The sequence below is a fragment of the Zingiber officinale genome, chromosome 11B (genome assembly GCF_018446385.1).
Source record: "Zingiber officinale cultivar Zhangliang chromosome 11B, Zo_v1.1, whole genome shotgun sequence".
Lineage (NCBI taxonomy): Eukaryota > Viridiplantae > Streptophyta > Magnoliopsida > Zingiberales > Zingiberaceae > Zingiber > Zingiber officinale.
In genome coordinates, this window is record NC_056007.1 from 39,996,511 (window position 1) to 40,015,041 (window position 18,531).

Below are 18,531 nucleotides of genomic sequence, written 5' to 3' on the forward strand. Positions count from 1 at the left end.
CCTACGATCTGTCCTCGAGAAGGACAAGCTCAACGGAGCAAACTTCCTGGACTGGTACAGGAACCTGAGAATAGTTCTCACCCAAGAACATAAACTGTACTGGAGCACCCATTCAGGAGGCTCCTCCGCCATCTTGCCTGCATGAAGTGGACCGAGATGCTTTCAAAGCATCAAGATGGCGCGATAGATGTGTCTTGTCTAATGCTCGCGACCATGAACTCTGAGCTTCAGAAGCAACACGAGTTAATGAGCGCTTACGATATGGTTGAACATCTTCGTCAACTGTATCAAGGTCAAGCGAGGCATGAGAGATTTGAGATCTCAAGGGCACTGTTTCAGTGCAAGATGTCAGACGGGGCTCCAGTAGGCCCATATGTACTCAAAATGATTGGGTACATAGAGAACCTACAAAGGTTGGGGTTCCCTCTTGGCCAAGAGCTGGCTACTGACCTAATCTTGCAATCCTTGCCGGATAGCTACAGTCAATCACTACAACAAAATCGCTCATAGACATCAGTGGAACAACAACGGTTTTAGGCTAAAACCGATGTCTTTGAGTATTTTACACCGGTTTTTCTAAAAACCGGTGTCTATGAGTGCAGATTTTAGCTCATAGACATCGGTTTTTTAGGCGATGTCTATGAGCGCCCTTTTTTTCGTTAATAGACATCGATTTTAACATCGGTTTTTAAAATCCGATGTTAATGAACCCAAATAAAATATTTTAATTTTCCCCACAAGCCAAAATCTGCCTAAGTGTTTTCCCTCTAAACCTAAATCTTTATCCCGCCCCTTCCTCCGCGCGACCATCTCTCTCGCGATAACCTAAACCGAAACCTAAACCTCCGACCATCCGACCATCCGACCATCTCTCTCAGCCTAAACCTAAACCTTTGACCATCTCTCTCAACCTCATCTCCCTCTTCCCCTTCCTAGATCGATGCCCCTTCCTCTCTCGATCAGGATCAAGACACGATGCCCTTCCTCCGACCATCTCCTCCAACTCCTCCCTTTAGGTGAGAAGAGGAAGCCTTCTTCGCATTTTAGTATGTTTTTTTTCCACTACACTTGTTTTTATATTCCGCAGTCAAAGACTTAGCTCTCCTTCTTGCCTTCCCAAATCCGTCGGGTTTCTCCTTCTCGATCGCCATGTCCTCCTCCCTCCTCCTCCTCCTTTCTCTCTTCTTCCCTTCCTCCCTCCCGGCATCCTCCCCGACACCGTCAAGTCTTTCTCTGTCGCTTCCAACGGCTACTTCGTCATCGATCTCTACGGAGAGTGCTACGTCGACTTCGAGTACGTCGTCTACTACGCCCCGCGCGTGTCTGGCTTCCTCGGCTACGACTCCATCTCCAACCTCGAGGGTGTCCAGATCCGGAGCTATCTCATATGGTACGGCGTCAGCTACATCAAGGTCGACCTCCCCTACTCCGATTTCGTCTACATCCAGTTCGGCTAGGTCACTCGCAAGCTCGGCATTGACCAGTTCCAGCACATACACTCTTGCAAAGGGAATCTCTCTCTGTTTCAGCGCGCCAAGAAGGTTGTCCGTTTAGTATTCGAGGTAATGCCACTGTGTAGTTTCTGCGTTTACAATCGATTTACTTTAGTCCATGAGTCAGAGAGACTTTCCAACTAGCAAATTCTGGAGTCGGACCATAATAACATTGTTCTGTGAATCTCCATACGGTTACTTCATGGAAACATGATTTTATTGCTCAGCAGACCTTTAACGCCGCTTGGTGGAACTAAGCAACATCGCCCTGCATGCTTTGATAATATTGTCCGGCCATATTTATTCAGCCTTCGAGGAACTCAACTATATCGTTCGGAAGAATTTACTGCATCTTGAGATAAATCCGATCACCATAAATATGAAGATTTATGATTTGCATATTCCCACGTGGCCATAACTTGTCTTGCTCTTTTACAGCCAGAAATAAGTGTCCCTGCTGGTAGTGTTTCATTTACGGATTCTCATCCAGAAAGACATGACAGGATATGCCATCATTGGAAAAGTGCAATAGAATGCCAGATCAAGCTATCCTATGTGACCCCAGGTCAAGGTATCTGGAATACATGCTGCATTATCCTTTGATCATTCTCAACTATCACATAAGTTGATGATGAATGATGTTATCATGGACAATGAACAGCTAAAAAAATTGGTGAAAAAGACATCATCAAATTCCTGCAAAAGAGATTTAACAACACTAGGCAAAGAAGGGTTAAGATTGTTAGTGTTGAAATAAACCTCCTTATACAAAAGTATAATCATCGGCTGTTGAGAATAAAAGGCTCTCTTAACCTCTCTTTCTTTTGCATAAAAGCTCCCTTTTTTACTCTCTAGATTTTTTGTTTCTTTTTCATTTTTTTTTCACTCCTCTCATCCTCACTTTTTCTTTTCTCACATTCCTTTTCTTTTCCATTTTTTTTCTCTCACAATCTTTTCTTTTTTCACTCTCATTTTTTATCCTCAATTGATCTTCATATACTTGCTTAGGAGTTAATGGTACAAGAGTTACAAGTTTACCATGCATCTTAAAAGAATATTTATTTGTGAACCCATCATGTATGACCCTCCTATCAAATTGTCATGGTCTACCTAAAAGCAAATGACTTGCATGCATTGGTACTACATCACAAAGAACATCATCATGATACCTACCAATGGATAATGAAACCAATACTTGCTTAGTGACCTTAACCTCCCCGCAATCATTCAACCATTGTAGTTTATAAGGTCTAGGATGTTTAGTGGTTGGTAAGCATAATTTCTCAACCAAGATAGTACTAGCAACATTAGTGCAACTTCCTCCATCTATAATCATACTACATACCTTGTCTTTGATGTGGCAACGGGTATGAAATATGTTGTCTCGTTGTTCTTCATCTTCTTCCTTCACTTGCACATTTAGAGCACGCCTAGTGACAAGGGCTTCACCTTCAATGGCATACTCTTCTACATCACTTTCCATCAATGGTGGCAAGGCATTATCATCTTCAGATTCACTCTCAGTTTTAATATCACCATTTTCTTTCAAAAGCATACTTCTTTTGTTTGGACATTGTGAAGCGATATGTCCTCTTCCCAAACACTTAAAGCATTTAATATCTCTATTTCTTGAAGATTGGATAGGTTTTTTACCTTTAACCAATGGAGAATCAGCGTCTTTATTCTTCAAAAACTCGGTCTTACTCTTTGATGCAACTTTATCATCTCTTTTGTTCCAACTAGATTTCCAAGTGGATGAATTAGAACTTTGACCATGTTTGATTGAACCCTTCCTTTTGAGTTGCCTTTCAACTTTCATGGACATATGCACCATATCTTCAAGCTCCACATAATGTTGCAACTCTACTATATTTGCAATTTCTGAATTCAAACCTTGTAAAAATCTTGCCATGGTTGCTTCTCGGTCCTCCTCCACATTGGCTCGAATCATGGCAATCTCCATCTCTTTGTGGTATTCCTCCACGGTCTTGGATCCTTGGGTTAGACTTTGTAGCCGTTGGTACAAATCTCGATAGTAATGTGATGGAATGAACCTCTTCCTCATAATTGATTTCATCTCTTCCCAAGTGCCAACGGGTCTCTCGTTGTTTATTCTCCTGCTTAGAATAACTTGATCCCACCAAATAATAGCATAATCAATAAATTCGACAGCAGCAAGTTTTACCTTCTTCTCTTCAGAGTAGTTGTGACAATCAAATACTAATTCCACTTTCTTTTCTCACTCCAAATATGCGTCTGGATCACTTTTGCCTTGAAAAGAAGGAATCTTCAATTTGATATTTCCCAAGTTTCTATCAACATAATCAGTCATCCTTCCCCTTCTACCACCAATTCTGATGCCACCAGATCTGCCACTAGAAACTCTATCATCAATGTCCTCATAAATGTCATCATCATCATCGTTGTTGTCTTCACGGTTATATTGCCTTGAAATTCGTGTGGGAACTCTACTAGCTTGACTATTTTGCAATTCAGTAATTACAACATCTTGTCTCTCCAATCTGTCGAGGATTTGATTGAATCTGATTTCCATGCGTTCCAAGTGTTGTCTCAAGGCACGTTGTTCAAGTGTTTCTCTAGGTCTTGTTTCTTCTCCACTTGTCGCCATTAATGCAATATGTTGTCACTCAATCACTCAACTCGCTAATGTTAGCTCTTTAAGGAACTTAGAATTGTGGCAATTCCTTGTAAACGATCGTTGACTGATTGAAAATCCCAAAGGTATAGGATAAAAGAAAGGAAATGATAGAAGAATGCAAATTGCAGAATTGAAAAATTAAATTAAGTTCAGAAAGGAAATTTGCTAGAATTGAATCTAGGCAAAACTTATGCGAATGCGGAACTAAGAGATAAAGATATTTGAAATAAAAACTGAAAAGGATATTGCCAGAACTTAATTTAGGCAGGTGTAGAATTAAATCTAGGCAAAACTTTAAAAGAAATGCGGAATAGGAAAGTGCAAGTATATTAGACAAAACTTTAAAGGAAATGCGGAATAGGAAAGTGCAAGTATATTAGGCAAAACTTTAAAGAAATTGCGGAATTGGAAGGTGCAAATATACTAGGCAAATTATTAAAGAAAAATGCGGAATTTGAAAGTGTAAATATAATAGGCAAAACTTTAAAAGAAATGCAGAATTGGAAAGTACTAGTATAGAAATAACAATTCCCTACACTCAACTTTTTTTTTATTTTTTTTCGATTTTTTTTTCTTTTTGAATTTCGGCCCTTTTTTTTTTGCCGAAAAAAATAAAAAAAAATTTTTGAATTTCGGCATTTTTTTTTTGCCGATTTTTTTTTAAAAATGTCAACTCTTTTTTTTTACCGAAAATAATTTGCTAGCACCAAGACGAATAAAACTCACTAGGATTGAGATGATAATGATAAGCAGATAATTTTGAACAAATTGACATAGTTTCAAGCACAAAGAGAAAAGGATAACCAAATCGATTTAGAAAAACTTGGCTCTGATACCAAATGATGTGAACCCAACGAGAGAGATATCTCAAGAACCCACAACAAATTGAAAATAGAAAGAAGGAAGGTCTAAGTCGATAAGATGGATGAAAAGAAACCTCGACCCAATGCTTAGAAAAGCACGAACCTTGGTATAGAAGATGGAAGACGCCACAACCTTGGGATTGAGGTTGATAAGTCTTCAAACGCCACAAGGAGATGCCTTGATAAGTTCAAGTTCAATGAAGAACCAACAAGCGAGAGCCTCACCGTGTTTTAGATTGAAAAATATATCCAAGATACATGTGTGGCCGTCACCCCCTTTATTTATAGCTATAAGGTGACCAAAAAACCCTAAAAGGCCAAAAGAAAGCTCATTTAGTAAAGGCCCATATAGACTACTTAGCCATTTTAAGCATATGGCATTATTACAATCCAAATAAAGGTAAAAATGAGTCCAAATTGAGCCAACATATCCATACTACATAGATATGAAACTTAAATACTAATTTAGCTCATCTAAGGCTCGAATTAGGTTGACTAAGCCGGATGACTTGCTCTTGGTCAAACCTTCTTCAATAGTAGCTTTGGCCTTCACATCTTCAATTAGCACATTAAGTGATTCCTTCATCTTTTTAGCCCTAGCCCTTGTAATTGGTCCTCCATTTATGCATAATGGATCATCATTAATATCTGGAGTGGATTGAGCATGACCCATATCACTAGCTTGTTGCGCAACTTGTTCTCTTTCATTTATTCCATCAAAGGATGTGCTAGCAACCTTAGAGATCAGTAGGGAGGAGAGGGAGAGCAAGAAGAAAACTCAAGAGGAAGAAGAAGATGGAGTTACAACCACTTGAAATGAAAAAATCAATTTTCATTCCACCTAAAAGTGGCCGGCCACTTCTAGGCATGTAAATATCAAGAGTCAAGTCTCTTGATCTCCTCCATGAGGTGGCATTTGGTCAAGTCAAACTTGACCAAATGAAGAAGCCTTGATGATGTGGCATTAGTCAAGTCAAAGTCAAGTCAAAACTTGACTCTTCATCTTCCTACTTAAGTCAAGTCAAACTTGACCACTTCTCTCCCTTGGTTGATCTAATCTAACCATTGGTTCAAGTCAATTTTAATTTAATGAATCTCTATTCATTGAATTAAATTAATTAAATGAGTCTAAGTCCAAATTAGACTCACTTAACACATGAACAAAATTGAGTCCAACTCAATTAGCCTACTTTGGATTACTCTTAATCCAATTTGGTTCATCATATGAACGTAATCATTTAGGTTCATCTAATGAACCAAATCTCCATCTAATTGCCCTTAGTGTGTGACCCTATAGGTTCTTGTAACGTTGGCAATGCCCCTAAACCCATTTAGGAGCATAAGTAATGAGCGGTATCTAGCAACACATCATTACTACCCAAGTTACAAGAATGTTGAGATCCAACATCACCTTGTGACTACTAATTGTGACTCCTCACAATATATGACAAGTGTCCTTCTATCCTAGACATCTAGATTGATCAATGTGAGGCATAGACCGTGTCATCCTCTAATCAATCTAAATCTTGAACTCTAAGTAGACTCACTCAATCAAATGAGCTCAATATCCTATATTGACTCATTTGGGCAAGGTCATGCGCTTCGTGGTCTCACTCTATCAATAATATCGATGTCACTCCCGTCATATAGGAGGGATAGTGTTGGATCGTGAAACGTCGATAGAGGGGGGGTGAATATCGATTCGAAAAATCAGCGTTAATAAGAGTTAAGTGCAGCGAAATAATAAAGACTGAGACAAACTGAACACAGTGTTTTTTACTTCGTTCGGAGCCTGTGACGACTCCTACTCGAAGGCCCGTACTCCGTGAGTACTTTCATTGGGCAATTCACTAGCAATTCGAAATAATGATTACAAAAATAGTACAATGAATGCTAATGAAAATTAAAACAAATACCGACAAGAAAGAAAAAGGAAGGAGCGTAGTGTCGGAGCTTTGTTAGTGTCGCAGAAGCGCAGAGCAGTAGAAGACTTTTCTTTTTCCGTTGTTGTACTGAAGCACCCCTCTGACCCTTCTTTTATATGATGCTCGGGGCGCCCTGAATTCCTTCCGGGCGCCCTGTTGAGACGTGGCAAGTCCAACCAGCGAGCTCCAAGTGGCGACGCGCGATCAGGATGATTTTTGCCTCCAGGGCGCCCGGGTGCCTCCAGGGCGCCCGGGTGCCTCCCGGGCGCCCGGACCACCTTTTTTCCAGCGAACAGCTTTCCTGCAAAACAAGGTTAGTCCGAGACAAAATAGATCCTACAAAATAAAGTGTTAGCATAATTACAGTTCAACAAAGTAATAGCAAAGAGTATGACTTAGATTCCGTCTTTCCGAGACCGGAATCTAGTCACGATCTCGACTTAGATATCCGAAATGGATCTAAGCCGGATCGACGCCTAATGTTCCCTTCCCGGGAACGCGTCTTCACAGTCACTCCCCTCCAGTGACTTACCTCACTTACCTACCAGACGTCCGGTCATCCCTTCGACCCGTCTGGACTTCTTGCCAGCTATCCGGTCAGCCCGTCGACCTAGCTGGGCTTCGTGCCCGACATCCGGTCAGCCCGTCGACCTAGCTGGGCTTCGTGCCCGACATCCGGTCAGCCCGTCGACCTGTCTGGACTTCTCCTGCACACTCGATCAAAGTGTCAGACAACAACAAACTAACTTAACCTGATTTGTCATTCATCAAAACCTGGGTTAAATCATTAGTGCTAACCGCACCAATAACCTCCCCCTTTTTGATGGAATGACAACCTGGTTAAGTTAGTGAAAACATATGCACGAAAACACAAAAAGGGTTTTTAAGTTAGTTTGTATTTTCAACTCTGGTTTAGCTAACTTAACCACCTAACCCTCCCCCTTTGGCATTCATCAAAAATAAGCATTGATTATATAAGCATAGATTTTTGAAATGTCAAGATAAGCAGATAAAGAGAAATAATGTCAAGATAATCTAGGGGAGTTTAAACTTTTTAAAAACTTGTTTAAAGCATTAGCTTTTAGATTTTAGAAAATAGCTAAGTCTAAATAGACAAAATCTCAAACACAAGTGTATAAGTTTTAAATTTCAAGATTAAATTTTCAAAACTAGTTTCAATTTTGAAATGCTTTTCAAATAAGTTTTTGAAACTCAATTTTGAAACTTAATTTGAAATGCTAAGAAATTTATTTTTCAACACTAAGTAAAAGATTAAAAAAAATGATTTTGAGAAACTTAGGTTTTGAAAAACTTTAATTTCCACAATTTTCAAAGCAATTTTGAAACTAACTTTCAAATTGTCACAATTAAGTAAAATCAAATTTTGAGAACTAGATTTTTGAATTTAATTTTCAAAACTAAGTTAAATCTGATATTCAAAATCAATTTAAAAAATGAAACCTCAAAACAACTTGATTTAGTTTGCAAACATAGTTTTAAAATATTCAAAGTAGACAAAGGAGTTTTAAAAATTCTTTTTCAGAATCAACTTTTCAAAAAAAATTTGCATATTTTTAATCAAGTTGAAAAAATAATTTTAAAGTTTAATTTGAAGAACTGAAGTCGTTTTATTTCTCCCCCTGAACTTGACATTAAATCAAATGTCTAACCAGTTTGTTACTGACTGACTTATCAAAAGATAGCAGCTTTCACTTGGTTAATCAAGTTAAGGTCAACCTTAACTTGATTAATATATACTTTGTATTTAACGCCCAGACTTATGTCGATGCACTGAAATAAGCATCTTAAGTCTTAGGCAAGTGGCCTATGCATCTCACCCCTTTCTATGTTCGTCAAACACAAGAAAGGTAAGCATAGGGTTTTGGTGAGATGCTCAAAACTAGTCCTGTGGGTACATGTTCTCTAAGGATTTTGAACTAGTCTAAGGCTAAAACTTTATTTAAAAATCTAAAAATAGGAAAGTTTTGAAAACCAAATATGTTTTATCCTATAATTTGAAAACAATCAATTTTGAAAATGTTTTTGAAATTTGAAACTCCTAGTCTATTAGACACATCCCTAGTTTTCTACGTAAATGGCTAAATTCATTTTCAGGAAGTGGTTTAGTGAATATGTCAGCTAAGTTTGACTTGGACTCAATGTATTTGAGCTCAATGTCACCCTTAGTAACATGATCCCTGATAAAGTGGTGTCTGATTTCAATGTGTTTGGTTCTTGAATGATGCACTGGATTTTTTGTTAAATTTATTGAGCTAATATTGTCAATTAAAACTTTTACATTTGTGATTTTTAAGTTGAAATATTTTAAGGTGTGCATCATCCATAATAATTGGGCTACATATTCTCTTATGGCTATGTATTCTGACTCAGTTGTAGATAGTGCAACACAATGTTGCTTTCTACTGAACCAGCTAACAAGTGATGGGCCTAGTAGTTGACATCCACCACTTGTGCTTTTGCGGTCTAATTTGCATCCAGCATAATCTAAATCAGAATATCCTATTAATTCAAAGTCACTGGTTCTAGGATACCAAATCCCTACGTTTGTTGTTCCCTTAAGATATCTAAAAATCCTTTTGACTTGAGTCAAATGGGATTCTTTAGCACAGGTTTGGTATCTTGCACACATACTAACTGCAAATAAGATATCAGGTCGACTTGCAGTTAAGTAGAGTAGACTGCCTATTGCACTTCTATAATACTTTAGATCTACTGGTTTTCCATTTAGGTCATTGTCTAAGATTGTGTTTACTACCATGGGTGTTTTTATTTCTTTTGTATTTTCCATTCCGAACTTTTTAAGTAATTCTTTAGTGTATTTTTGTTGATAAATATAATTTCCTTCATTTGTTTGTTTAATTTGTAATCCTAGAAAATATGACAATTTTCCTACTAAACTCATTTCAAATTCTTGTTCCATCAGGTTGATAAATTCTTCTAAAAAGTCTGAGTTAGTTGAACCAAATATTATATCATCTACATATATTTGTGCTATAAATATGTCATTTTTTAGTAATTTAACAAACAAGGTTGGATCAATTTGACCTTGGTTGAATCCTTTGGATGTTAAGTAAGATGTCAGCCTTTCATACCATGCCCTAGGTGCTTGTTTAAGTCCATATAATGCTTTCTTTAATTTAAAAACATAATCAGGATGTTCTAGATTTTCAAATCCAGGAGGCTGACCTACATAAACTTCTTCTTTTATTAGTCCATTGAGAAAGGCTGATTTAACATCCATTTGATATAGTTTGAATCCCTTATGGGCTGCATAACTTAGTAACATTCTAATGGATTCTAATCTGACTACTGGAGCATAGGTTTCATCGTAGTCAAGTCCTTCAACTTGACTGAACCCTTTGGCAACTAGCCTAGCTTTATTCCTAGTAATTTCCCCAGATTCACTTAATTTGTTTCTAAATACCCATTTTGTTTCTATTATTTTCTTGTCTTTAGGTGGTGGTACTAGATCCCAAACTTCATTACGCTCAAATTGAGCTAGTTCCTCTTGCATAGCGATGATCCAATATGGATCAAGTAGGGATTCAGCTACAGTTTTGGGTTCAATTTTTGAAATCAGGGAAATTTGACTTAGGTTCCTAAATGATGATCTGGTCTGAACCCTAGGTCTGGGTCACCAATTATTTGATCAGTTGGATGGTTAGGGTTGATTCTTATAGTTCTAGGAGGTTGATTTGCTTGAGTGTGTTCGTCTTCTTCATGATCTAGGGATTGATTGGTTTCTTCAGTATTATTATTTTCAACAGGTTGAAGTTGAGTTTGTTCTTGGGTTTCTTCAAATTTTACATTTGTGGTTTCCTCGATTTTTTAGCGTAATTTTATTATATATTCTGTAACCCCTACTGTTTAGAGAATATCCTACAAAAATTTCATTTTCTACTTTAGAGGTAAATTTTCCTAAGTGTTCTCTAGTATTTAAGATGTAGGCTGGACATCCAAATACTTTGAAATATTTTATGTTGGGTTGTTTGTTATAGAATATTTCAAAGAAGGTTTTATTATGTCTTTTATTTAATGTTGTTCTATTTTGCACATAGCAGGCTGTACTTACAGCTTCTGCCAAAAAAATTTAGGTAGGTTATATTCATTTAACATAATTCTAGAGGCTTCTAGTAAAGTTCTATTTTTTTCTTTCTACAATTCCATTTTGTTGGGGGGTTTTAGGACACGAAAATTCGTGATGGTAGCCATTCTCAAGATAGAACTTGTTGAAATTATGATTTTTAAATTCTCCCCCGTTGTCACTTCTAATTCTTTTAATTTTAATATCTTTTTCGTTTTCAATTTGTTTGCAAAAGTTTGAAAAGATTTCAAAAGTTTCGTCTTTATGTTTTAAGAATTTAACCCAAGTAAACCTAGAATAGTCATCTATTATTACTAAGCAGTATAAGTTTCTATTTATAGATTTAACCCCATGGGAGTCAAAAAGGTCTAAATGTAGAAGTTCTAATATCGAGTGGGTTTGTGGTTGATTGGTTGGTTTGTGAGTGGATTTTGTTTGTTTACCTTGTTGACAAGCATTACATATGGTTGAATCTAGGTAAGCCTCTCACTTGTCCATTTAATTTGCTTATATTTCTAAAATTGGTATGAGACATTCTCCTATGCCATAACCAAGTCTCTTCTTTTTGTGTTAAATAACACTTAATTGAAAAGGTGGTTAAGTTGATAGCATAGATGTTGTCTTTGTAAACCCTTTTAGGCTTATAGTAGGATTATCTAGATGTTTAATTAAACACTCTGTGGATAGAAATTTAACCTTATACCTAGTATCACACAATTGACTTTTACTCAGGAGATTGTATTTAAAATTTTCGACAAGTAGAACATTTGTAATTATGAAGTCTATTTTTAATTCAATATTACCTATTCTGATTACCTTGAGTTTGCCGTTGTTTCCAAAGGCAACTGTTCCTAAGCTTTTGTAAGTGAGTTGAGTGAACTTGGTGTGATCTCCAGTCATGTGTTTGGAGCAACCACTGTCCAAAATCCACTTGGTTTCCTACAATGAGTAGAAATTAAAGTTAATTTACAATAATTTTAAATAGTTTTTAAAGTTAATTTAATTTTTAAAATATTTCTTAAAGTTAATTTAAAATAATTTTTAAAGTTAATTTAATTTTTAAATTATTTTTTTTTAAAGTTAATTTAAAATAATTTTTAAAGTTAATTTAATAATTTTTAAAGTTAATTAAAAGTAAATTAATCGTAATTCATTTTAGTTATTTAATTCGAAATTTAATTAGTTCAAAATTTAACTTAACTAATTCAGTTCGAAATTTAATTTGATTAATTTAATTTGAAATTTAATTTAATTAATTTAATTCGAAATTTAATTTAAATTTGAAATTCGAATTTTAATTTTGATCCTTAGTCATCTCACCCGATTTAAGTTTTCAATCAGGGAATCCTATAATTCTGTGAGATGAGTTGGATTTTAATTATGGAGTTTTGGTTTAACTTGTGTTAGATTCAGTTTTAGCTTTGGTCTCTACAAACAGGTATTCTTCGGATAAACTTCTAAGCTTGGTGAGTCACATGGACGTCATTAGAAGTAACCCACCTTTCGAGGTTTTCCGAATAGTTCTATCCACGGAGCTTAGTACTAAACCTTGGTCTAACTGGTTAGGATTCATTTAAGGGTAGCTTCGGTCAGTTCCACTTGGCCAAATGCACCAGATCGAAACCATATCTTTCTAGACATGCGATGTCCAAGCTTCCCTAACGTACTATCATCCAAAAAACTTCACCAGTACCATGATTCAAGTTAAACTTGGTCTCTTTTTAACTAATCCTGATTACCCTGCCGGGTTAGTTTGTTTAGGTTACCCTATCGGGTAAGTTAGTTTTGGAGGTGCCAGCTATTCTGGAGCCTAATTTAAATTTTGGTTTTAGGTTTGTGTCGATTCCTTTTATAGTTATAATTAACTTGGTGATAATTTATATTTTGTTGAGTTTTAATATTTTTAAATTTTGTTTTCTTTGATTTGTGTTTTGGGTTTTGATTTAGTTTATTCGAGTTAATATAGTATATTTTTTTTTAGGTATGTAATATTGATTAATTCCTACTTGCGTGGTCAAACACGCTTTCGGAACCCAAGCTTGATTAGTTGATTTGTATTGGGTTATTAATGATTTAAAAGTTTTATTTGAATTCGACTTGTACCCAAGTCCGGTTTTATTATAACATGCCTTTTGATTGTTCAGGATTAAGTCTAGATTTTTTGATCTTGTAGTGAATTTCTTTAGTATTTCTTTTAAGTTATTAATTTCTGATTTTAATGTTGAGTTCTCTTCAAGTATTATATCTTGAGTTGGATTAAAAAATTTTATTTGTTCCTTGAGGTCTTGATTTTCCTCAATGAGTGATTTGTTTTCATTTTCTATTTTAATTAACTTACTATTTAAGTAAGAAATAATTTTAAAGAATTTTTTGTTTAAATTAAAATATACCTCATCCGGGCCTTCGGAAACGAGTACGGACTCGTGGCTTGATTCGGGTTCAGACCCGTCTTCATCTTTCGACTCATCTTCTGTTTCAGATTCACGGGCCATCAGCGCGAGGTGGCTCTGGTGTTTCTGCTCTTCTCCCTCCGATTCGTCCGAGGAGTCGTCCCACGTTGCTTTGAGGGCCTTCTTTTTGGTTGGCTTCGGTTTGTCGAACTTCAGTCTTGGGCATTGTTGCATCCGAAGCACGTCACGTTCTTTTGTTCCGAGGGAGAACTGATCTTTTGAAGGTCCTTCTTGCTGAAGCTTCTTTTTCTCCTGGTGAACAATTTTCTTACCAGGTTCACCAGGTGTTCTTCGTCTTCGGAATCTTGATCAGAATCTTCTTCAGATTCAGGCTTGCTCTTCTTTTCTTTGGATGAGCCTGCAAATAAAGCAATACCTTTCTCGGCTCCAGCATTAGTTTGTTCATGTAATTCTAACTCACAGAAAAACTCGTCTAATTTTAACTTAGATAAATTTTTCGAAATTTTGTAGGCATCTACGATTGATGCCCACAAGCTATTACGAGGAAAGGCATTTAGTGCGTACCTTATTAAGTCTCTGTTTTCCATCTGGTGGCCTATCGCGTGGAGTCCGTTAAGGACGTCCTTGATTCTTGCATGCAGTTGACTTGCCGTTTCCCCTTCCTTTGCGTCGCTTGTTCCTTCGTGCAACTCGATCAGTTTGTCCCACAATTCTTTAGCATTCTGATGTGATCCAACCCGGTTCATCTCTTCTCGTGTTAGGCCGCAGTGTAGCGTATTGATCACTTTGTTTTCTGTCGACGTCTTTTTCCTCATGTCCGGAGTCCACTGTTTCGTGTCTAGTGGATTTCCGGAGTTGTCGGTTGGAGCTCGGTAGGCCTTTATAACGCTGAACCACTAATCGTAGTCTGTCTTTATGTATACTTCCATTCTTTTCTTCCAGTACGAGAAGTCATCCCCGTTGAATAAGGGAGGTCATACTGTGCTAAATCCTTCTAGTTGAGACATCCTGCACACAAGTAAACAAAGAGAAAAAAAATATTCCAGGACTTGGTCTTGGATTAATAGTGCGGGAAAAAATAATAGCTGTATCTAAATTGGTGTTGCACCAATTTAGATTTAATTGCAACGAGAAGAAAAGTTTCTAAATTAATAATAATATCAACTTAGAATTAGGCATAAAGCAAAAAGAAAAAAAATATGTTCACCCCCTGTCTGATTGGTGGTTGCACCAAATCAGAGCGGTACCTGCTCTGATACTATTTATTGGATCGTGAAACGTCGATATCGATTCGAAAAATAAGAGTTAAGTGCAGCGGAATAATAAAGACTGAGACAAACTGAACACAGTATTTTTTACTTCGTTCGGAGCCTGTGACGACTCCTACTCGAAGGCCCGTACTCTGTGAGTACTTTCGTTGGGCAATTCACTAGAAATTCAAAATAATGACTACAAAAATAGTACAATGAATGCTAATGAAAATTAAAACAAATACCGACAAGAAAGAAAAAGAAATGAGCGTAGCGTCGGAGCTTTGTTAGTGTCGCAGAAGCGCAGAGCAGTAGAAGACTTTTCTTTTTCCGTTGTTGTACTGAAGCACCCCTCTGACCCTTCTTTTATATGATGCTCGGGGCGCCCTGGATTCCTTCCGGGCACCCTGGTGAGACGTGGCAAGTCCAACCAGCGAGCTCCAAGTGGCGACACGCGATCAGGATGATTTTTGCCTCCAGGGCGCCCGGGTGCCTCCCGAGCGCCCGAACCTCTGGGCGCCCGGACCACCATTTTTCCAGCGAACAGTTTTCCTGCAAAACAAGGTTAGTCCGAGACAAAATAGATCCTGCAAAATAAAGTGTTAGCATAATTACATTTCAACAAAGTAATAGCAAAGAGTATGACTTAGATTCCGTCTTTCCGAGATCGGAATCTAGTCACGATCTCGACTTAGATATCCGAAATGGATCTAAGCCGGATCGACGCCTAATGTTCCCTTCCCGGGAAAGCGTCCTCGCAGTCACTCCCCTCCAGTGACTTACCTCACTTACCTGCCAGACGTCCGGTCAGCCCTTCGACCCGTCTGGACTTCTCGCCAGCTATCCGGTCAGCCCGTCGACCTAGCTGGACTTCTCGCCAGCTATCCGGTTAGCCCGTCGACCTAGCTGGGCTTCGTGCCAGACATCCGGTCAGCCCGTCGACCTGTCTGGACTTCTCCTGCACACTCGATCAAACTGTCAGACAACAACAAACTAACTTAACCTGATTTGTCATTTATCAAAACCTGGGTTAAATCGTTAGTGTTAACCGCACCAACAGATAGATCCCATCTACATCACTCACATCCCTCTACATAATTCGTTACATACCCAGTAATCGTCTTTATAGTCCACCCAGTTACGGGTGACGTTTGACGAAACCAAAGTACATAACTCCTTATGTAGGGATCCATGGTGACTTCAAGTCTAAGGGCTAGTAGTCATACTAATAGCCACATGAGAAAGTATATGACACTCATATAACGCTCCATGATACTTTCTCATGGCGGGTCATTCAGTATACATTCTCCAATGCATACCCATGTCTCAACTTAATATCTCTATATCCATGACTTGTGAGATCAAGTCATCAAGTTGACCTACATGCTAGTCTTATTGCATTAACATTGTCCCTGAATGTTAATACTCGACTAGGAATGATTAAAAGTAGTGTTCCCTATATCATCTCACTATCGGTTCAACTAACCGATTGATATAGGTGAGAACCGTCTACTCAAGGACGTTTTTATAATAAGTTTATTTGGCACTAATACAAGTAAGTATAATAACCAAAAATCAAATGCCTTTATTTATATAGAATATGATACAACAAGTCCAAAATACAATCATCAAATGATTGGCTCTAGGGCTCTAGCTAACAATCTTAGCACCATTGCACTTACTAAATGTAAGTCTTCTAGGGACCGACCACAAATTCTCTTTTTGTTTTTCTTTTGAAGACATCAGCAGTATTTTGCCTGAGGAATCGGGCTTTGAGCCCCTTCCCCGGGATGTGCAGCTAAAGCTATCATTACCTGCGACAACCGAAGATAGGATTCCTCGTTGTCGAGCTACTGACTACTCGCTAACACTCGTTTCGTTCATTCGTTATAGAATCACTCACACTTCGTACCTCCGAAGCATTCATTCGATTCTCACTTCAATAGTGAGCTCGTTGGTAGTTGGCTTAGGTTCCTGTGCAGAGTTTGAATCACCAATTAATGCAAAATACGAACCCCATTGCGATCATCCTGGTCGGTCTAGAAGCTAGCATCACTGTAACCCTTTACAGCTAGCTCATCATCGCCTCCATATATCAAGAAATATTCTTTAGTCCTTCTTAAGTACTTAAGAATATTCTTGACCACTATCCAGTGACTTTCACCTGAATATGATTGGTATCTGCTTGTCATTCTCAAAGCATACGAGACATCAGGTCGAGTACATAGCATGGCGTACATGATCGATCCTATGGATGAGGCATAAGGGATCTGATCCATGCGGTCTCTCTCCTCTCTAGAAGAGGGACCTTGAGTCTTCGAAAGACTCACGCCATGTGACATCGGCAAAAATCCCTTTTTGGAATTTTGCATGGCAAATTGTAGGAGTACCTTGTCAATGTATGTACTCTGACTTAGGCCAAGCAATCTCTTAGATCTATCTCTATAGATCTGTATCCCTAGAATACGGGATGCCTCACCTAAGTCCTTCATTGAGAAGCAACTCCCTAGCCATGTCTTGACAGCCTGAAGCATAGGGATGTCCTTCCCAATCAGCAGTATGTCTTCCACATACAATATGAGGAAGGGATCTTCGTTCATCTTCGTTCTTGATGAAACCAAACTATTTGATTACATCATCGAATCGAAGATTCCAGCTCCAAGAAGTTTGCTTTAGTCCATAAATGGACCTATGCAGCTTCCATACTTTGCTAGTATACTGTGGATCTACAAAACCCTCAGGTTGTGTCATGTACACATCCTCGAGTAGGTTTCCATTCAGAAACGCGGTTTTGACATCCTTCTGCCATATCTCATAGTCATGGTAGGCTGCAATAGCAAGCATGATCCGAATGGACTTAAATATCGCTACTGGAGAAAAGGTTTCATCATAGTCAATACCATGAATCTGCTTGAAACCTTTAGCTACCAAGCGACCCTTATAGATAAGTCCATCCATGTCAGTCTTTCTCTTAAAGACCCACTTACACCCAATGGATTTTATCCCTTCATGTGGATCGACCAAAGTCCATACTTGGTTGGTGTACATGGATTCCATTTCGGATCTCATGGCCTCTAACCATTTCTTGGAATCTGTCTCATCACAGCTTCCTGATAGGTGGTAGGCTCATCCTCTATGAGCACAATGTCATTATGGTCAGATAAGAGAAATTAGTATCTCTCAGGCTGACGACATACCCTATCAGACCTGCGAAGAGGTATGTCTACTTGAACAGGTTGTTGTTCCTCAACTCCTTGTGGAACAACATCATCCACAACACTTTGTGGTTCCAGTTCAATTTCCATCGAGGCATCAATGCTATTGTTCACATCTTGAACTTCTTCAAGATCGAACGCGCTCCCACTAGTCTTTCTAGAAACAAAGTCCCCTTCTAGAAAGACCCCAGTCTTTGCCACAACTACCTTGTGCTGACTGGGAATGTAGAAGTAATATCCCTTAATTTCCTTGGGATATCCAATGAAAAAGCACTTATCGGATTTGGGTCCTAATTTATCTGAGACTTAACGTCGAACGTAAGCCTCACAACCCCAAATCCTCATGAAAGACACCTGGGCATCTCTCCCAGTCCATATCCTATATGGTGTCTTTATCACGGTCTTGGATGGAACTCGGTTGAGTATAAAAGTTGTCGTGTCTAAAGCATAGCCCCAAAGGTATGTCGGAAGATCTGTGTGACTCATCATAGATCGTACCATATCTAATAAGGTGCGATTCCTCCTTTCGGATACACCATTCCACTGTGGTGTTCCAGGAGAAGTGAGTTAGGATAGAATCTCACACGCAGCTAGATAGTCACGGAACTCA